Source organism: Rhincodon typus, chromosome 26 (assembly GCF_021869965.1).
Source record: "Rhincodon typus isolate 14 chromosome 26, sRhiTyp1.1, whole genome shotgun sequence".
Lineage (NCBI taxonomy): Eukaryota > Metazoa > Chordata > Chondrichthyes > Orectolobiformes > Rhincodontidae > Rhincodon > Rhincodon typus.
Window position 1 is genome coordinate 19749563 of NC_063357.1, and position 22949 is coordinate 19772511.

General features: G+C 39.7%; 1 long non-coding RNA gene across 2 annotated transcripts in view; it reads left to right on the forward strand.

Moving 5' to 3' along the window:
- The window catches only part of LOC125486148, a 252531-nt gene extending 229740 nt beyond the window's left edge, over positions 1 to 22791 (forward strand). Inside the window, exons 2-3 of one of the 2 annotated variants that reach the window (XR_007264831.1) lie at positions 14290 to 14409; positions 21559 to 22791. This is a non-coding gene — a long non-coding RNA (uncharacterized LOC125486148). Of the gene's footprint in view, positions 1 to 4511; positions 4618 to 5568; positions 6389 to 14289; positions 14410 to 21558 lie in introns of those variants that run through there. The other variant, XR_007264830.1, reaches the window with a different exon arrangement.
- Positions 22792 to 22949: the final 158 nt, after the last annotated feature.

A 22949-nucleotide genomic window follows, 5' to 3' on the forward strand; every position in this document is an offset into this window, starting at 1 on the left:
AATACTCGGATGGTGAAGGTTCTGCTTGATCCAAAGCTTGATACCTGTAACTGGACAATAATGTTTAAGGACCTAAGGCAAGTGGTAGACAGATACAGCTTACAACTGGAGACTAACTACATGCTAATTGACAATGTCATTGAGGGACAACATGTTAACAAAGAAAAGAATGGGGATCAAGGCAGCCTTGCAAACACCTCTCCCAAAATGGCTGGGGCCGGGAATGATGTCAGAAGGCCACACCCCAACTGGCACCAGGAACTTTGGGCTCAGTCCATTACTGTTTCCAACTTAGTGTGCCCAAGGATTCTGCCCTGAATCTTTCACCCAACACTCCCACCCGAAACGTCAGCCTTCCTGCTCCTCTGATGCTGCTTGGACTGCTGTGTTCATCCAGCTCTACACCTTGTTATCTCACTCCCACAATCTGGACGGTTTCAGGGTCACTTGGTCTCAACTATACACAATCACTGCCCATTTGATTGTGGAGAAAATGGCAGAAACCATCTGTTTGCTGTTTTGAAATGACAATCTGTATTGAGAATATGGATCTTTCACTGGCCCCAAATCAGATGTAGGTAAACGTGTGTGCAAACGCCCTGAATGGAATCTTAAACAATTCCATGCAATACCCACACTAGGAAAAGGTCAAGGAGTAAATGGAGATGAATTGGAAAAATTGGATTCTGATCTCAACCCATCGGGAACACGCCTTTGTTTGGTTTCAATGCAGTCAATGTGGATTTTCTTTTTAAAAGAAACAGGTCTAGGATAGATGGCATTATTTGTACAATATTCAAATCAGTCTGAGTTTCTCAGGTTTTGGAAGCCATTCGGAATGAATGACTGTTAGCCATGTTTCCAAGGACTGAGAAAACTTGGTAACTGAAGAGAGCTGCCACATCTGACGGGGAATGTGCTTTCCCAGCCCTGCCTGCAGGCTATGAGGATCAGGAGTTCTTCACCTCCCCATTTCTTCAAAGTTTCTGCCATGATCTCTAAGCGCCTCTCTTGCCTCCTGCACCACACCCGATCCAAAATATTCAGTTTCTCTCCTCTCCTTGATTTTCTTCCTTCTTCTCCCATCTGATTTCTCCCCTTTTCCCATTTCTCCCTGTGCAATCGCTTTCACGACTATTCCCCCATGATTTCTTCCCTACCCAGCCAATCTGTCAGCTCATCTGACCCCAAGCTTCACAAACTCTTTTTTATTTACACTCCCCCGACCCTCCTGTTCATTTCTCTCCCCGTGCAATCCCCTTCAATTCCCCCCAGGGCAATAAGCTTCATTGCATGCCCCACCCCTACCATTATGATCCCTTATTCATTCCCAATTACCCAATGCTCCCTCTTCTTTTCTGTCTGTCTCTCTCTCTCTCTCTGCCCATCTTGTGCACTCTATTCCCCTGGGCAAAAAATCTGTGCCTGCCCGAGTGTCTTAACCACAGACACTCCATGTTTGGCATCCTTCTCCTCAGGGTCGCTGTGAATAGGAAAATGGCTGATAATGAGAACACATGGGCAAATTGTAAATCCATATTTCAGGCAAATGGTAAATGTGCCCAACATGTTGCAGGGGATTAAAACTGTACTAGAAAACAGGCAAGGCTAAAAGAGCATAGCTGCGATAGGAAATGTAAACCATTCTTCTAATGAAAGCATTCCAGCAATGGAGAGTGAGAATACATTTGCCACATCACCAAGTTGATACAGCGAAATTAAACATGACACAAGGACCAAATCTGTTCTGCAGCTACATTCTGTGTCGTGGCTGCATTTCACAAGAGGACGAATTAAGAACAAAGAGACGTGAACAGAAAAAGGTGAACAAAATAGGAAAAAAAATGTATTCCCGCAAAAAATATTGCTATAGCAAAGATTTTTTAAAATTCTGGTATTGCTGAAGAAGTTGATTCAGATCACATTTCTGTTCTGATCATAGCAATGAGATTCAATTTTGCCTTCATGCAATAACAAGGATGTGTGCCTATATTTTATTGGAGTTCCGCACAATTCATTGCTGTATCTGCGCTGGATGTTTTTTTATTCATTCACAGGGTGAGGGTGTCACTAGTTATGCCAGCATTTATTGTCCATCCCTAATTGCCCAGAGGTCAGTTAAGAGTCAACTGCATGGCTATGGGTCTGGAGTCACATGTAGGCCTGACCATGAAAGGATAGCAATTTCCTTCCCTAAAGGAGATTAGTGAACCAGATATTCTTTTTTCCAACAATTGACAATGGATTTGCAGTCATCATCAGACTCTTAATTCCAGACTTTTATTGAATTCAAATCTCACTATCTACCACGGCAGGATTCGAACCGCTGGGTCCCCGGATCATTACTTGGGTTTTTGGATTAACAGTCCAGCAATGATACCACTAGGTCATCACCTCCCCTAAATGTACTTATGTCCTTAAACGGAGCTCCTACCACCCCTCCAGAAAAATTACAGGTTGGTGGTGCACGAGTCACTATGAGGACATATTACTTAGGCAAGAGGCCACAAGCAAAAACAAGAAGTGGGCAATGAGCTATCATAATACTCTAAAACCACAGGGGACTTGATACACACAAACACATAATCATGCACACCAAGAAGACTGAAGTAACCGAGGATTTGATTAAGTAGCACTGACCAGGAGTAAACTGAATAAAAGGGATCATATCAAATGATTTTAAAAAATGACCAGCTGAATCTGCTCCTGAATTTTAGGCTTTGAGATATTCTGTTTCTGACATGCTTTGGAACATACCGTGAACGTTGGCCAACAGAGAGATACATGCCAGCAGTCATTTGAGGAATAGAAGACAACTAAAATCTGGGAATTCTGCTTTCTTTGTTTTTTTTTTGCACTGCTTCTTCTCCATAACTTGCCTTATTTCCTTTTATTCTTTTCTTTGTTGTAATGCTGTTCTGCTCCTCTATCCTTTCTTCCATTCATTCTTGACATTGCTCAGGTAAACAGAAAGCTCATTCAGCATAATCAGGATGCATGGGTAGATGGGGTAAGCCATAAGCATTCAGGAATGAACCAGTCATAAACCATTTCATTGCCCATTTGAGAAGATAAACTGGCTATTTTAGCCTTAGGGAGTGAAAGTCATGCTTCTATTTCTCCGAGTGCATCAAACACCTTGTAAGTAATAGCCTAACGTGTCTGCTAATTATGTGCTCTGTACATAAAGTGTACCTTACTCACTGTATGAATACAGATATTAATGACACTTTAGCGCAAGGTAACTGATCACTGCTGTATTAATGTAATAGTATTTCTACATTAAGTCATTATGAGAACCAAAAACTATCGAGCAGTAACAGATTGAATCTTGCGCGGGAGTTAGGCTACAATAATCTTTGATGTTGCTATGGATTTTAAAAAGTTATTATGCTGTATAAATCAAGAAATATTTCAAAATATTATTCAAATGATGAAAAGGCATCATTGATACACTATCCTGCTTGGTATCAAGGAGCACTTTCACATTCACCTCTTAACATTAGGGCATACTTAGCTATTCACCTCTGAATAGCTCCTTTAATGCAAGGTTGTCAAAGATCTAGTAAGTGATTAAAGGTGATTATGAAAATCTAAAGTGTAATTAACTGTGACAAATAATTCACTAGCGGTCTGGTGGTAATTGATGGCATATCATCAATGTCTGTATGGAGTAAATGCCACATATAGTTCTTCAGAGTGAATTATACATTCCAGCTACATTGCAGCTAAAGCAGAAAGTGTAAACATCCAAGATTGTTGCTTGTGAGAGCTGATCAAAGTTGTCACCAACGATTCCCTTAACCTCAGTTGGGAGCTAGGTTGGGACATTCAGACAAAACTAAATTAGGCACATGGCTACTATCCTGCGGCTAGATAGAGAAGCAGAGGGGTAAGGACAGCAGACTACTTGACCAGCTCCTGTATTGGAGAAGGCAGAGGAAGATAACAACTGTTAACACCAGATGGGAGAAAACGTAGTCAAAAATCCACCAATACTTATATCGCTACAATACTGGATTTCAGTTACCTGGTCCTGACTTCAAACCCCACCTTAAATTGCCAGTCAAACTATGTTATGTTCTCTGGATTAGTTCCATCTTTTCAGGGTACCATCAGTATGCATAAGTACACTAGTAGACCACCATGAGTTTTACGTAACTCTACCAGTAGACCACTACAAGTCATTTGGAACTCTGTCAGCACACCATCATCAATCAAACACAACTCCACTTGAAAACTATCAGGTGTCATACATAAACTCCACCACTGGAACACAACACATTGTATATTTCCGATTAAAATGCTAGCGTAAGACCCCTCCCCTTTGCAGCACCAGAAATGGAAACAAAATTATGCCTTTCATATAGTAAACTGTGATGATAGCCAAGGAGTCCAGGTATCATCTGACAGCAGATACCAGAATGTGAACAGGACTGTCTAAAACTAAAGTGACCCAAGTTTGGATCCAAACTACAAATCCAATTTTCCACTCATTCCTCTAATTACAGCCATGTTATTTGCTATTCAGCTCTAAACAAGACTGGTTAAAGTAGATGAAGGGGCAGTTGACTGCAGCATGTACACCAGAAGAGAACTGTTATGAAAACCAATGGGGTAGGTATATGAAAGTTTACTTACAATAAGCAATAATACTTAGTATGGAGTCTTTGGCTTGCCTTGTACCTCTGCTGGCTTCAGAATGACTCTGGTCTTCATGCACTGATGCCCAAGCACAGTTCCTAAATATTTAGTGTGAATCTCATAAGATAGAGGACACTAAAAAAAATATTTTTTTCTGATTACGTTAGACTTCAGTAGTATTCAAAATGATATTTGCCCAGATAAATGCCAACTGCCAAACAAAGCAAGTAGTTGTAAGCAACTCCACTAAATACTTTTGGATGAATTTAACCAACTGATCAGTCCACAAAGGACCAAGAAGGATCAGTGAGATGGTGGACTGCATCCAAAAGCTTTGGCCACTTAATAGTTAAAGGAGCAAGCCAATTGTTGCTTATTGACTTCACTAACCACAGCAAGCAGGAAAACAATGACAAATCAGTGCTTTTCATGCACCAGACTGTAAAGCATATTGTATGCAGCTTGATGAATCAGCTAGCAATACTTTGGTTTAACTTTGTATGTGCCATGTCAAACTAGAAAGTATGTATTAAATAGCCCGTCACAGGCAGAAATGTTTCATTGTTGTCACATGGAAGAAGTAAATCATAAAAATGGGAGACAAGAAGAATAAATAATTTTATTTTCAAGCTTAAAGTGATCCAAAGGAAGATGCAGGACAGAACATTTTAACAATTTTATGACACCATTAAATTTTACAACAAGCTACTGTGAAGAAAACCTAAAACAGATTATACTTACTCAGGTATGTCACGTATGTACATTATGATTCTATCTGAGTATTTATGAGTAAGGACAGAGAGAAAGACAAAGAGAGAGAGGAGAGTGAGAGAGGGAAACAGACAGAGAGAGAAATTAAATGAGACAAAATTTTAAGATGAATTTGATTCTCATTTCTGTTCCATTTCTTCCTCTTGTTTCCAGGTCACTCACCACTGCAAACATTCCCCACCCCTCACAAGCCTCTAACCTTTCTCTGCCACCACTCTCCAAACAGGAAGATTACCAACAGTGACATTGATTCACAGCCCAGAACTTTCACCTGAATGAAACAAAAGCTGCATATTTGCCCCATGCCAACTTGGAAGGCATTGTTGCACCTTGGGCAGCGATTACATGGTGCGATTGATACAAATAAAAGTGCCCGCTTCATTCTGGGCAATAAATGAGAAAAGAGATGCAGTAACAATTTGAAAGGAGATAGAAGAAAAGAAGAGGCAAATTGACATGTCTGGAACAACTGAAAACCCAGACAGCTAATAATTCTGCTTTTGTAAAGGGGAAATTACTGTTATGCAGTGTTTACACAGTACAAATTGTGAAAATTATGTTGTCATATTGACATGTGTAGCAGAAGGACAATTTTAAAATTACATTGTTCGACACCTTTAATGACTTGTAACGCTAGAGGTGTGGCTACCCCTATTAAATGAGTGCAGAATCAATCCAAGGCATAATTGGTGTTGTTAGAGAAAATTATAATACAGCTGTTATGCTGCAATCCAGTTGTCCTACATAAACTGCTATTATTTTGAAGGTCTGGAAGAAAAGACTCCTGTCTTACTCCTATGATTTGGTTTTTCCACACAACCCACCCCCATCCTCTAAACCATTCCATTTCAATAGATCAACAGTGCGTGCCTTCGATCCAGTTCCTGCTATTGTCACACAGTTTGTAATTTAAGAGTGTTTTTCTACACCCAGGTAAATATAGTTAGAGCGAATTGTCCTCAAAATGTGGAAATGAGTGTCTCCCATTTTTTTTTAATCTGCTCCTCAGTAATTCAGTACTGGTTTGATTAACATCTCTGCTGAACTGTCTTCTGAGATTAGATGAGGTTGTTTACTGGAATAAATTCCTGGTCATGTGTGAGAGGGCTCTTTTTTTCCCTCGTTGCTCATATTGAGTCGAGGAGGAAAATGTTAATGTGCGTTCCTTTGCACCGACATGGAGCCAGGCAGCTGCTGCTATCAGAGCCTGTAAACTACAGTAGGTCGAGAGGGCTTTAGCAGAGGGAAAGGTTAATAGCAATGCACAAGCCTGATAAACATGCAAAATGTGATGCAGCCTCGGCATTCGGTGATGGGTTCGAACTGGGTGTTGACATGAGATATAGAAGTGCTCATTGAAAATAATTCTGACTGACGGCTGCTCAGGTCAGAAAATGGGGATGAGCTTCAATGGCTGAGCACTTGATGAAGAGGCAAAGGTTACACAGTGTCTCTGGTTAAGGAAAACAAGGGATTTTACAGCAGTAAAGGATGGGACGGGGAAAGGAATGAAGATAGATAAATACAGCACATTGTCATTTTATGTTTTGTTTGCTGAAAGATTCTAGGCCCCAGACATGCTGGGGTCTGCCGAATATTTCTCCCTCACCTTTGAACTCAAACAATTTTTGCACCGCAAACTGCTGACAGAGCAAGCACAAAGAGGGTGGCAGAACCTATAGGGTAACTCCTTAACCAGTGAAAGTTAAGGCCTGAGAAAGGAACAGAGGAATAGTAGAGAAGGAAATAGGCCAAATTACAACCAGATCAGAAATAAATAGAAATAAGAGGGCAAGAAAGAATTATGAGAGGCATTAAAATAAGAAAGGATTATTCAGAGTAGAAAACCTCAAAGAATAATTTATTACATGTAGGAATGAGACTTTGTGGTTTAAATTATTCCCTTTCTGGACCTGTACAGGTTGCTCTGCATTTCAGGAACATAAATCGCATCATTTAAAAGGGTTCTAAGGCTATTAAGTACCAGCCTTAAGTTTCTATAATGAGTTTTATTTTAACAACGCAAATGCAGCAATTTCAAGAAGGGGCAATGGTGAACTGCCAATTTTGTGAGTTTAATAGCCAATTCACAACGCACGGACAATTCCCTCCTGCACTGCAAATGACTGGGTCCATCTCCCACTAATAGTGGTGCGCACATTAATCTTGCTATTATTCTGCCAGCAAGTTCTGATCATCTATGGATGTGGAAATGGGCGTCTCCCGTTTTTTTTTTAATCTGCTCCTCAGTAATTCAGTACTGGTTTGAATTAACATCTCTGCTGAACTGTCTTCTGAGATTAGATGAGGTTGTTTACTGGAATAAATTCCTGGTCATGTGTGAGAAGGCTCTTTTTAAACTACATCTTTAAACTACTTTTGGAAGATATTTGCATCGTTATCTACGGAAATATCCAATACACCCTAATAGATGTCACTATTTTCATGCAAATATATCAATCTATCAATGTGATGGGTGTCTATTTCATAGCAATCCATCAGAACAGGCATGGTGTGCCATAGAGGTTTTCCATACGCTATAACAAGTGCAGGGAGTGGAAGAAAACTATTTTTTTTCTGTTGTGATCGTCCTTCCTTCGTTGCAATTATACACAGGAGTGAGCCCTTTGGAAATGCTATGCATGCTCCCAAGGAGCTCACCTGTAGAATGGGATAGAGGGGTGGAGCATATGAACATTTTCCAGTGATCTGAACCTGGGAGAAGCAGGTCCCTATGTGGCTGCATACTAAATAGAGAAATAAGAAATGCTTTGAAATTAATGAGGCAGCAGGAGAAATCTTGTTTCCAAATCACCAAATTTTGCTGGGTTAAGAATTCTGCATGTCCGCCTGATCTTGGCTTCTGTTGCATCTCATAAATCTCAGCTTAATTTATAAGAAGTGCATTATCAATGCAAGCCCAGGGATCACAGTAGTTCCAGCATTCGTTGTTACTCTGAAATATGTAAAATGAAACCAGGGATAATTCAAGGAGCATAAGGCGCTTATGTGTGAGATTTCTTTGGACAGTGGATGAATGGGAATGCCAATTTCATTCCAAGAAACACAACAGTCAGACTTTGAATTATATCATTGTTTCTTCACTGTTACTGGGTCGAAGACCTGAACTCCCTTCCTTGACTGCATTGTGGCTGTCCCTACACTGCAAGGACTGCAGCAGTTAAAGAGGTGGCTCACCACCAACTTCTCAAGGACAAATAGGAATGAGCAACAAAAACTGGCCTTGCCGGCAATGTTACATCCCATGAACAAACAAAAAACGTACACTGACCTCAGCAATGTGGCCTTGAGGAGGTGATACATAGTTACCCACAAATTATCCTAACAGGGACAGAACGAAAACAATAGTCAGTCCAGTTTTTGGGTAGGGGTTGCTTTCTCAGCTGTATGGGAACAAAGCCAACATTATTGCAAATTTCTCAAGACTCAAGTTGAAATATTCTTGTCATATCTTTTACAAATTTTATGAGTAGAGTTTATTTTTGAAAAACAAAATTCTTGCCAGCATTGGTGGAGATGTCTTGCAGGCAAATTATGATGGAGTGTTGGGTGGCAAGATATTCAATGAGGTTGTACTTGGCAGGCAATAGGCCCTCAACATTATGTTGTCAGGCACGGACAGCATGCTTTTTGACATAAAACTAAAGAAACTTGCTCAATGTTGAGACTGGTGGTTGTAGAGAGTACTGGATTCCATAATAGGACTCCTTTAACCACTGTAAGATGCTTGTTGAATCCATCTACTTCCCAACCTCTGCCATGGCAACCCATATGGAATCTTCCTCGGTAAGAATTACCAGTAGATATCCTTTGGATCAAAGAGTGGGAAACAGGGGAGGTCATTAACAAGTTCCTCATCATAGTCCCATCTGCCATATGGCCGCTTTTTGACTAATACAACAAAAGCAAATTCAAGACAAACCAGGGCCTCTACTATTCTGCCACTGGGATTATGGTACGAACAACATATACTTGTGGAGAGAGACATCAGGGGGTTGTCCTATAACGTGTGTTCCAGCAATTTGGCCATAACACGATTGACAAATAAGGAAATGCTATTTGTAAAACATGAACTTGTGTTGGCTATAACGTGATTCCATTGAGTATGGATTGTATGTCATAAACCTCAAATACAATAACGCACAGAGAACAACCATCTTAGTAGGAAAATATGTGAAGTCTTAGTTTGAAGAGTTTATGCTGAACACATTAAATGCATCAGCATTATTTTAAAATGCAGCTCATTTAAGTAGAAGAATGGACTCCAATGCAAAATTGATAGTATACGTAAAAAATGAAGCATAGTTTCCAAGATTTTGGAGTAGATTTGTAGCTCGGGTTGTGGGTGTTGAGGTTGGTTGGCTCACCGAGCTGGTTTGTTGTTTCGCAGACGTTTCGTTACCATGCTTGGTAACATCATCAGCGCAGCCTCCGATGAAGCGTCGGTGTGCTTTCCTGCCTGGTTTTTAAACGCTGGGGTCCGTTGAGCTGGATTGCCTCACTTCCGGTTTTCCTTCGTAGTGGAGTGTATATGGGGTTGAGTTCTATGTGTTTATTAATAGCATGCTTCGTGCCAGGAGTGCCAGGCTTCTAGGAATTCCCATGCCTGTCTCTGCTTAGCTTGTCCCAGGATTTTGGTGTTGTCCCAGTCAAATTGGTGGTATAGTCGAATTGGAAGTATAGTTTAAAATAATATGAGTGCTGTTAAAACATGTACCATTGTGGGTAGTATTTTTGCCTAGATTTTGTTACAGATTTAATATGGAAGAATTTTTGAACTTGCTCATGTAAATCATTTATACCAAAAGTTGTCAGTATTACAACCTGCTCTTTTCCAGCACTGTTTTGATTACAATGTTACTCAAGTTTACAACACATCTTAATCCTACAATTAACTTCAATGCCAATGGGATACACAGGAAAGAAAAGTCAGATTCCTCTGCTTCACTTATCTGAAAATTTATCCAGAAGTCTGTGCCGATGGAACGCCAGGTCAGATCAACATTTAAATGGGGGAAGGAATTTTACTAAAAATTGCCAACATGTCAATTTCAGGGGAGTTTCATGGAGGGTTGCTGGCTGTGAGCTCTATCTCACACAACTTTGCACTGCTTACCTCTTTTGCATCATGCTCACACTATCTTGCAGTACTGACCATTGCTGGGATTTCAAGTGGCAGAACTCTCTTTAAAGCCCAGCTGTCACTTGATGCTGCAAAGAGGCAAATACAAGATCAGATTCGTAAATGTATTGCCTCTTTGCAGCATCACCTGTCTGATGAACTGTCATTACAACTGCAGCTATGAAGAATGAAGCTACTCGGGTGAGGGAGAATTGTGGAAAATATAATTGTTATGTGTCCTTTGTGCCCCTAACCCAGCTGTTTCCATAGTCCCCATTATTTCTATTGTGCGATTTTCTATAACGCGATGTTGCACTGGAATGCAACTACTGCATTAAAGCAGAACCCCCTGTACTTTGGGTTTGCACCTACCTAGGGTTTTTGACCCAACCGTGGTGGGCTAATTACGTTCAAATTACCTAATTTCCTTAACATAGCAAATCAGGACATGATAATTTGCCATTGGAGATTTGTCCTGGCAAAATAATTAATATTGGAAAAGTTTTGAAACTTGTAATTTTGCCTGGAATTAGGGAATGAAGCAAGATAGAGAGAGGAGTAATAAAGTGAAGGAATACAAAAGCAAAAAGAATACAAAATACAAAACTTTGCCCTCAACAAAACAAAGCACCATATTCCAACTTTCACAGTGTCTACTTCCATCATTCGTAAAAGAGTACTTGTCCAACGTTTAAAGGCACAGTAGTTATCAGTGTCTTTAAATCAAAGGAGATGACATTAAACTTGTATAAGACATTGCTTAGACCTCAGCTGGAGTTCTATGTTATGTTCTATGGCTGACACATTATAGGAAAGATGTGAACATATGCTAGAGAGCGTAGAAGCAATTACTAACAATGGTTCTGGAATTGAGGGTATATTGAAGAAGTTGGGACTGTTCTCCTTGGAGAGAAGACTGAGAAGAGAATTGATAGAGGTGTTCAAAATCATGAGAGTGCTGGATAGAGTAGGTAGGGTGAAACTGTTCCCACTTGTAAAAAGAAGAAGGAAAAGAGATCACAGATTTAAAGTCATGTGCACAATGGAGCACAAGTGAATTGAGGAAATATTTCTTCACATGGTGAATAGTTAGGGTGTGGAATGCACTGTTTGGAAGTGCAGTAAGGCAGGTTCAATTGAGGCATTCAAGAGGGCATTGGATGAATATTTGGATAAAACTAACGTGCAAGGGTATGTGAACAAACAGGGGATTGGCACCAGATAGTGATGCTTGTTTGATGAGCCAGTACGGGCACAATGGGCTAAATGGCCTCCTGTTGCATTGTAAAACTTCTGTGATTCTATGAAATGCCTTACTTTGCTCAAAGTTTTCTACATTTTTCAATTGAGTTAAGTATTGTAAGGCAGGACATGTTTGTAATAATTTTTAATCAACTTGTTCAGACATTCCTCCGATGCAGGTGAGAATTGAACCCATATCTTCAAGTCCAGAGTTAGGGACACTACCACTGTTACACAAGAGCCCTTAAAGTTGTGACTGTAAACAAACGCCTGGGACACTATGATAGATGTGAGTTTAACTCCTTGACTTCAATCATGCCTAGATTAGGGGTAGACGATTGTGCTGGTTAGACCCGTTCCAACAGAGACTGAGTGAGAATATATCATTCTGCTCATTCTAATGCTGCTGCTACCACCTATAGTGATGGGAGCATTATCTGCCTACTACAAATCAGGCATCTTAACTAAAATGCTGTGTATGGTATGGGAAGGCAAATTAAATCCGATATTAATACAAAGATACCAAAATTAATTGTGCAAGGCAATGTGCATGGTTATATTAGAATAGATCAATAAGAAACTGTGTCCCTTTCAATAGACTCATCTCAGCTGTCAGAGACTCCCTCTATTGGTTTTGTTAGGAATAACAGCTTTTACAGAGATCTCTTGATTGTATATTTGCCTTGGTGGTTTTAAAATGAGCAACAAAAAATGGAGCTCTTCAACTCCCTCAGTGAATTCTGAACAAACTGTGGAGGATATTTGGATAACATGAAGTTGAACGAGTATCTGATGAGCTGGTTCCATCTCGCTGCTGATTCATTAATAAGGTTTATTTATTCGTTTTATTTATCCAGCTGGGAAGGATAAAATCAATAATTTCTCCTGTTCATTTCCATTGAAATTTAGTGCCAGAACTATATTAAAGAGGTACCTTCACTTAAGAAAGAAGTTTAGAAGTACAATCATTATTTAAGAATAAGTCATTTCACAGATTACAAAATTATGAATGATGAATATGAATCATTGACTAGGGATTTCCTCCAAGCTGATCCTGCTCCAGTATTACAATATTATATAGAATAGAAATAGGCCATTTGGCCCAACTAAACTATGCTGATATTTATACTCTACCTGAGTCTCCTCTCATTCCCATTACCTTTCATTTCATGGACTGGTGCAGAAATGTAAGTATGGCAAAACTGTCTCGTTCTCTTCATTTCAACTAAGTAGACTGATTTCCATTGTGTAAGCTTTGCCATTTCTACTTGAAAGTCGTTATTTTTATGGACCAGACCAGATGCCCACCTCCTCAAAGTATTGTAACAAGACAAACTAGACCTTAACTGTTATTTTTATTTTGAAGGAAATATAAAGTGCTGTGTTCCAGATGTGATTTGACTGGGCCACTACTAGGCTTTCATCAAAACATACTTTATTCTTACAACAGTTAAAATACGAAACAAAATTGGCAGAACTTTAACTCTAATAAAGTACGTAATAAGATAATGTATTATTTAACCACTAATCAACAACTGTTTCAATATAGGTAGCATCCCACAAACACACCCTTTGGCAAAAATGCAATTCAACAAAACACTTATTTTCTCATTGTTTCTCTCCAGTCCAGAAGAAAGAAACAATCTGCCCCTTTTGATTTTTAAGAGGAAGCCTTGCTGATTAAGACTTTACACTCCATCAGCTGGGAACTCAAGCTGTTAGCTCAGCAGCCAGCAGAAACTTTCTTGACAACTGGAAGCAAAAACTAAAAGCCTTCCTGGGTCCCTGTGAGCCCTGACCCCACCCATTCATGATTCTATCCTCTCATTTAAAAAAAACACCCAGGGAGAATTCGAAAGCTGTTTGCCAACTGCCTGTCTGAAGGGGACATTTTTGCACCACTGTGGAAACATCCCTCTGCAAGAGAAATGGCAAAGAACACCTCTCTCTTAAAGGGCACAGTCTTGTCACACCATCAGTCTCTACAGAGACAAGTACAAGAATTGTACAGAACACCAAATGTGAGAATAGATAATGAGGAACAAGGTAGAAAGGGGTGTATAAGTAGATATTCAGACGGAGGAGGTTTCAGAGGTATGGGCATATGGTGGAAGATTATAGGCAGTTGAAACCAAGAAAGCAGATAACTCAAACGGTAGTGTTCTGACAGAAGACCTCCTCTTCAAGTAACAACCTGCTCCCTCTCTGCCCCATCCCCCAAAAAATCCATCCATCCCACCTTGTCTGCTCTCACGCCCAAGAGAAAAATTGGAGCTACAGATAAGGTTTTTTAGGTGAATGTTAGAGCTGCATAATGTCAAGGTGGAAAGATGAGTCTATGAATTTCCTTTAAACTTCATTGCAGCAGTGTAGGAGACTAAAGTCAGAGAGATCAGAGTTGAACAAGCAGAGAGTGCTGGAGAAACTCGGCAGTTCTGAAGAAGAGTCATACCAGATTGAAACATTAATCTTTCTTTTTCTCTCCACAGATTCTCTGTGTTTCAGATTTCCAGAATCTGCAGTATTTTGCTTTTATTCAAGGTCCAGAGTGGAAGTGAGAAGCAGAATTGAAAGGACAGGGAATTCAGGGTTATCCCTGCACAGTCAAGGTATTCAGCAAAATGATCATCTCAATCTGTATTTGACTTCCTGTTTTAACAATGTTCATGTGCCAGACCTTGAGGAAGATTCTTAGGACCTGAATTAACTCCTTTGGTTTCATTTTTTTTCCTTTTTCTTTTACTTCAAGTTTTTTGTTATCTCCTCAAAATGCTAACAGATGTCTGGAATGCTACAGAACCTCAGGCTAGTGGTCATTCTCTATCTGTGAGGGTGGCAGAGGAGCAACATACTGAGATGATTCCATTCTCTCTGGCCACTGTGCACACTTGCCTTCAGATGACACTGATTAGCGATAACCACAGATCATTAAAAATAGTAGCCAGGTATAGGCCATTGAGCGTGTCAAGCCTGCTCCACAATTCCCTAAGATCATGGCTGATCTAATTGTGGCCTTAGCTCCATTTTAGGCTGATTTGTTTCTCTCCCTCCTTATCCCAGACACTTTAGTAGTGCCAGTGTCTCTGTAATGCAGACATTTGACAAGATAATTTTGTTGAATGAATACATACAAGTCAGTTTCAGCAATGCTTTCATCAAGACTAAATTAACTGTGAAATACTTAACAGTTCAGATGGATCCATTGTTGATTAATTGTGGATTATAGCATTTAGATGACAGAATGGCCTTGCCTGAGTGAAGAAGTACTTGTCATAGCTGTTTTGAAACTGTAATACAGTGGATGTAATCAACACAATCATCAGAAATAACAGTGCAAAACACTTGAAGCAATTATTTATATACACACTGAAATTAAAGTCACCACAGTTGTACTTTCCCATTAAAGAGAGGCAACTGGTGGTGATTTAACCTGTGACAAGGGATGAGGTTGACAAAGTGCATGAGAACCTCAGCTAGTATGGGAATTGCACCCGTGCTGCTGGTATCATTCTACATTACAAACTAGCCATTCAATTGTTATGGACCAGACCAAACCCCCTCAAAATATTTTAAGAAGATAGCATAGACCCCAACTTTTTCTTATTTTTAAAGGTCCAGATGCAATTCAATTGGTTGAGCTACCAGGCTTGAAGCAAAACACACTTTATTCTTATACTACAGTTAAAATACAAACAAAAGAAAGAGGAATTGGAAAATAACTCTGTTGGAAAACTTAACAGAATAATAGATTATTTAAGTATTAAATAACAACTGTTCCAATGTAGTAATATCCCAGAAACATGCTCTAAGCAAAGGTAAATTCAGTAAAATAGATTGTCTCACATGTGATTCTAGCAACAGGAAGAGATCACCATTTTTGAGCTGTAACAGAGAGATGAATAACAGTTCCACATCCAGCTTAAAGACCCCAGCAACTGCTGAAAGCTAAAATTAAAATTCCTGTTTCTATGGGAGTTTGAACCCACCCCTTCATGCTGCTTCTATTGTTCCAACTTAAAAGAAAACCCAAAGCCTCACAAGCTGTTTACTTTATTGGCTTGCAGCAGACTGCTCTTCACCTCTGTCTCAACTTGTCTTCATTAAAAGAAGGACAAAATACAGATACTAAAGCCATAGTACTGTCACACCTCCCCCAGTAAAAAAAACAATAATCAAAGATGGCTTCAAGTTTTAAAAAAAATTAGTCTTATGCTATCAGTACATTATAATACATATACATTACATTGACTTAAAGCATGCAAACATTCACTACTACAGTCCATTTCAATCTGTTTCTTCGCACCACTGAATGCCTCTGACTTCACTCATCAAAGTCGCAACAATACGTTGGCAATTACATTCTCTCATCCTGCCATGTGTAGAATTTCAAAATTCAACAGCTGCTATAATAATCTCTATCTAAACAGTCTGGTATTTTTATCCTTAAATTTTTCCAAAAATTTTAAGGGGTTATGATCAGTATATACAATTGTCTCAGAGACATTATTGGCAACATAAATGTTGAAATGTTGCAACACCACCACCAAACTCAAGGTTTCCTTCTCAGTTGATGAATATTCAACTTTTTGGAAAAATACCCGATAGGTCTTTGTATATTCTCTTGCAAGAGTACAGACCAATACGCATATCGCCCACATTGATAGCCATCTCAAATGGCTTGCATTGTTAGATGTTGCTGACACTGGGGCAGTGGTTAACACAGCTTCCAGGTTATCAAATCCTTTTTGACATTCTTCCATCCACTTTAATTTTTTTGCACTTCTTTGACGACTCTGTCAGTGAAGCAACCATATTGGTAAAATTTGGTACAAAGTTCTGATAAAACCCACTTGATCCCAAAAATCATAGCACTTCCCTCTTCATCGATGGTGTAGGTAGCTCCCCAATAACCTTTGTTTTCCCATGAAGCCATCCATCCAAGTCCAACAACATGACCCAGCAATGTGACTTGGACTTTTGCGAACTCACTCTTAGCCAGGTTTATCATCAAGCCTACCTCCTAAAGTCAATTGAACATTTCTGATAGATGCTCCAAATGGTCATTCCATGTGTGACTAAAAATCACCAGATTGTCTATGTACACAGTTGGGTAATCCTGAAATAACCTTATTGGTTAGCCTTTGAAATGTGGTTTCGTACCAAATGGCATGACTTTAAACTTGTACTTGCACAGTCCATTCGTTGTCATGAAAGCTGAAATTTCCTTTGCTCTTTCAGATAACTTTACCTGCCAATATCCTCTGAGTAAGTCCAACCTAGAAAGATAAGTTGTTTGTCCCACCTACCCAATACAGTCAAACATGGAATAGGATATGAGTCAGATTTCATAACTGCAATGAATTTGTGATAGTCCACACATAATCATTGGCTACCATCTGATTTTGGCATCATTACTAATGGTGAGCTCCATTCACTGCAACTCACTTCGATGATGTCATCCCTGTGCATGCTTTTAATCTCTTCTTGAACCTATGCCAACTTTAGGGGATTAAGTCAATAAGGATGTTGCTTAATTGGAATAGCATTTCCTATATCTACTTCATGTGTCGTTAGAATAGTACTTCCCAAATTATTCCCATATATCTCTTCATGTGACTCTAATAGCTCTTTCAGGTCATTCTATTTTCCTCTGAAAGATAACTCAATAATTTATTCCAATTTTTGACAACTTCCTCATTGTTCAATTTAATTTGAGGAATGTCCAATTCAGAATCATCTGAACTTGGTTCTTCACTCTTTTTTAACCAGTAGCACATTCTCCTTTTGCTTTCCTTCCCTTTTAAAATACCTTTTGAACATATTCACATGACATAGACTTTCTGGCATTCTTATCAAATAATTCACCTCACTCAATTTCCTTTTGATTTGATATGGTCTACTAAACCTTGCTTTTAAAGGTTCACTACTACTGGGGGTAACTCTAACAATTTATCTCCACTAGCAAAATTGTGAATTTTTGATTTCTCGAATGCTTCCAGTTTCATCTCATGATGTGCTACTTTTAAATGCTGTCTAGCCAACTCACCCACTCTATTTAATCTTTCCCTAAAATTTGACATATTGTCCAAATATGTAGTCACTGCACTCTGACTCAACAAATTTTCCTTAATTAATTTCAGTGGTCCTCTCACCTCACACCCTAATTCAAATGGACTGGATTTAGTTGATTCATTAAGTGCATCCCTAATTGCAGAAAGTACAAATAGAATTCCTTTATCCCAGTCTTCTGGATAGTTTTGATGATAAGCCATCAACATGGTCTTTAAAGTTTGATCCACCATTCTAATGCTTCCTGCAATTCTGGGTGGTACTTAGTAATTTTGAATTGCTTATTCCTAAGCTATCCATAACTCCCTTGAATAACGTTGATGTAAAATTTGACCCTTGATCTGATTGTGTTTCTGTGGGTAGTCCGTACCTAGTAAAATATTTGAGTAACTCTTCTACAATCATTTTAGCCTTGATAATGCATAATGAAATGGCCTCTGGAAATCCAGTAGACATCCATTATGGTCAACAAATACTGATTCCCACATTTTGTTTTAGGTAGGGGTCCTTCATAATCAATTCAGACTCTTGTAAACGGTTCCTGAAATGTGGAGATTGAATTTTTGAACTCCCATAAAATAATCATCCCTCAAAGAGTGTCATATGCTTGATCTACTTTCAATGTCTTTATCTACCTATCACTGTCTGAGGTTTTCCAATTGGCTGACATGTATGAATGTCTGGCAAAATACAACCATATCTCTATGCAGTCCAAGCCAACAAAAATATTTTTGATTTTTGGCTTGAGTTTTCCTTACTCCCAAATGACTTCCTACTGGTATTTCATGCGGTTTGGCTCTGATAGGATTGCTCTCCATCCCTACTCCTACCTTTAACCTCTACCTGCGCCATATTAAGTTGACTTTGAGTTTTCGGTTCCAACCTCTGAAGTTCAAAAACTCTCTCCTTCTCCCTTTATTCTCCGAGGACCTTCCTTTCTTTCTCTTTTTCCTCTTCTAGAGCTATTCTCTCTTTCTGCTTTTCTTCTGCTTTCAACTGTAATTCAAACTGTTTGATTTACTTTTCATGTTCAAGCTGCTTCATTTGCAATTGAATTTTAGCCATTTCCTAAGATTTCGATAGCATTTATGACAATCGTAAATGTCAAGCTATTGCTGCAATTAACTCGCCTTTTCGCAGAGACAAAGGCAACCCCAACTGCAGCTTGTTTGGCAATTCCAGAAGCTTTGCCATGCTTACTTTCTGTAAAATTCCCAAAGTGATTTCCTGCAAACCCAGGAAACTCTTCATGACTGAAAGAGCCATTACTACATAAGGTACACTCTGTTTAAACCAACCGAATGCAACACCCGTAAAGAGAATACCAACACTCACTACTCACTGTCTTTGAATCCAATAATCCTAAACCCAACATGGAATTAGAGATTTTGATCCATACAAGAGTGCCCAATTTATATTGGACCACACCAAATCCCCTCAAAATATATTAAGATCACCTGGACCCCAACTTTTGCTTACTTTTAAAGGCAAGTGTAAAGTGGTGTGTTCCAGATGTAATTCTATTGGTCAAACTACTGGGCTTAAAACAAAACACACTTTATCTTACACTATACTTAAAATAGAAACATAAGAAAGAAGAATTGGAATAGCTTAACTCCATTGGAAAACTTAATATAATAATAGATTATTTAACTACTGAACAGCAACTGTTCCAAAATGTAACATCCCATAAACACAGGAGCAAAAACAGAAGTTGCTGGAAAAGCTCAGCAGATCTGGCACCATCTGTGAAGAAAAAAATCAGAGTTAACGATTCAGATCTGGTGACCCTTCCTCAGAACCATCCCATAAACACACACTTAGCAAAGGCAAATTCAGTAAAATAGATTGTCTCAATGCAATTCTAGCAGCAGGAAGAGATCACAAGTTCTTAGTCGTAACAGACAGAGGAATAAAAGCTTCCACATCCAGCTTCAAGATCCCAGCAGCTACTGAAAGTTAAACTAAAATCCCGGTTCTACGTGAGTTTGACCCCACCCGTTCTCACTGCTTCATTTGTTCCAAATTTAAAATAAAAACTCAAGGCCTGACAAGCTGTTTACTTTATGGCCTGGGACCAGACCACTCTTCATAAAAGAAACAGGACAAAATACATAACATTTAAAGCCATAGTATCATCACACAACCAACTTTGCTTTGAGTAGCCATTGAGACATTCAGTAATTTCCAGCTCCAATACTGATGTCCAATTTGACATTTGAACCTTTCTAAGAATAACTCTATCTCTGGCACAGAATACTTCTTCGGTATTTCACTAAAATCAATGGGATGAAAGGTCCACTTCCTTTCAGGTACACTCCAGCTGTAAAGTAAGCAGAAGGACCATGAATTAGACTGGGAGGTAGCTAAGATAGAAATAGGAGTAGGCCATTCAGCCCATCACCAATATAATCATTGACCATGACTGATTGAACTCTTCAATGTTTTTTACCCACACTATCCCCATAACCCTTTTGCCACTGATAATCAGGAATATATCAATCTCTACTGTAAACATGCTCAAAGACCGAGCTTCCACAGCCCTCTGGGATATGCCAATGATTTATCACAGTCTGAGTAAAAAGATTTCTCCTCATCTTGGTCCTAAGTGGCATTCTCCTATTTTTCGCAGTTCTAAACTCCTCTAACAAGGGGAACATCTTACCTGCACCACCTCTGTGAATCCCTTTAAGTATTTTTCAGGTTTCAAAGAGATCACCTCTCATTCTACAAAACTGTAGAAAATAGAGACAGAGTTTGCCCAATCCCTCTTCATAGGACAGTCCCACCGTCCCAGTAATGAATACGGTAAACATTATCTCTCAGACAATAATACCCATCCTGAGGAAAGGAGACCAAAACTGCACATGGTACTCCAAATGCAGTTGACTCAAGGACTCCAGATGGACATGAGACCTTTCTGAACAATGTGACTGCACCATACCAAACAAGGTCACTCACAATAGCGAGTGTGTCCCAGGAAGGGGACTTCCAAACAGGAGAAGTTCTTTGATTCTGTGCGAGCAGAAGACTAGAGTGCAAAGCATATAGTGACAGTAAATGTACTGCAGGGCTAACTATCTAGCCAAAGTGAGGCCCACCAAGTGTGGAAACAATTCACCAACGAAAATAACTTTGCCTATTTTGTGCACCACCCTTCCCCGCTCTACTTAGAAAGAAGGCTGATGAACTACGTAGTGTTCCTTCTCAATGTACACTCCCCATTCCGTATACTGACACTCAGCACATTTTATGCCATTTTTATTGTCTTCCCCTCTCTGGTAATTGCTGAAGGAGTGTCCCTGGCAGTTAACTGAATACTTTAATAAATTCTGTTAAACTGTGACCCTGCAAACCGGTGGTTCAGTGGTTAGCGCTGCTGTCTCACAGCACCAGGGCCCTGGGTTTGATTCTAGCCTCAGGTAACTGTCTGTGTAGAGTTTGCACCTTCTCGCTGTGTCTGTGTGGGTTTCCTCCAGGTGCTCTGGTTTCTTCCTCAGTCCAAAGATGCGCAGGTTACGTGGATTGGCCATGCCAAATTACCCATAGTCTGCATTGGAGGGCAGGGTAGGTAGGTTAGCCATGGGGAATGTGGGATTATGGAACGTGGGGGTCTGGGTCTGGGTGGGATAATCTTCGGAGGGTCAGTGTAGACGTGATGTGCTGAATTGCCTCTTTCCACACCATAGGGATTCTATTCTATGATTCTAACGCTCGCAGGATCAGCACTGGATGTTACTGACAGACTGGATGGACAGCTCTTCGGTTTCCATGCATCAAAAGGTGTGGGACTGTCCTTAGGTATTCCCCCCAAATCCTTTGCCATAAACTGGAGAGAGGTATGGTGAAAACATCTTTCATCTGAATTGCCACCAAAATTACAATGGGACCAGCCGGAAGAAATTTCTGGTCAGAGGCCATCATCAATGGTATTTTAGATTGAAGATTCTGAAATTGGAGTTTTGCTAAACCAACGTGAGAGTGACAGATACAAGGGACAACTTACAGAAGTGCCTACGTAATTTGATGGGCCAAGGCACAGAAGTATGTGACCATCACTGGTCTACACGGAAACAGCCCGAATCAGGTGATTGTCAGGTATGTTTAGATGGCATTCACAGAAATGCAGAGTCGTACTGCCCAGCAGGAGAACATGCATCCCACCTTGCCTGTGAAAGAGTGATCTTATTAGTCCTATTCCCCTGTCGTTTCCCCTAGGCACCCCTCACAACCAAAAATCCCTTTTCAAACATATCCAATTTACTTTTGGAAGTTACTGCTGTTAAATTATTTTGTTGCCTTTCACAGAGTGTGGCTGGGCCAACATTTGCTAATTATCTGTCCCAAATTGCCTTTGAGATGATGGTGGTGAGCTGCCTTCTTGAACTGTTGCTGTCCATGTAGTGTAGGAACAGAAGCAGTGCCATTAATGACAGAGAGAGTGCTTTTGACCCAGCTACAGTGAAAGATCAGCAAAAAAAACCGAAGTTGCTGGAAAAGCTCAGCAGGTCTGGCAGCATCTGTGAAGAAAACTCACAGTTAATGTTTCGGGTCTGGTGATATTTAAAGTGAAAGATCGATATGGTTCGACGTCAGGATGGTGTGGGGTTTAGAGGGAAACTTGCAGGTGATGGTGTTCCCATGTGTCTACTGCCAGAGTCCTTTTAGATCTGCTGCCTTCACCCTTTCAGGCAGACTCAAAGTTCTCAATAAACCCGGGGAAATCCCCCAAATTTAAAGCAGAAAATGTGGACTGAAATGTCAGACTATTGAACTAGTGCCAATTTCTCTTAATATGACAAACTGGCTGTATTTAATGTAATTCACAGGCTGTCAGATTCCATGTGCCACTTCTATATAATGACCATGGAGTAAATGATCATATGCTCGAAAATAAAAATGACAAAAAACTTAATATAAAAGATGTCTTCTGCTGCGTTATGGCTCAAGTATAAAATATTAATAGTTTGAAGACATAAATATCCTGCCATCAGGAGGTATAACTAAATGGCATGTATCGTTCGAGTATTACAGTTTGCAATTCTGATTTTAATCCTTAAAGTTTTAAATTTTGTGAACA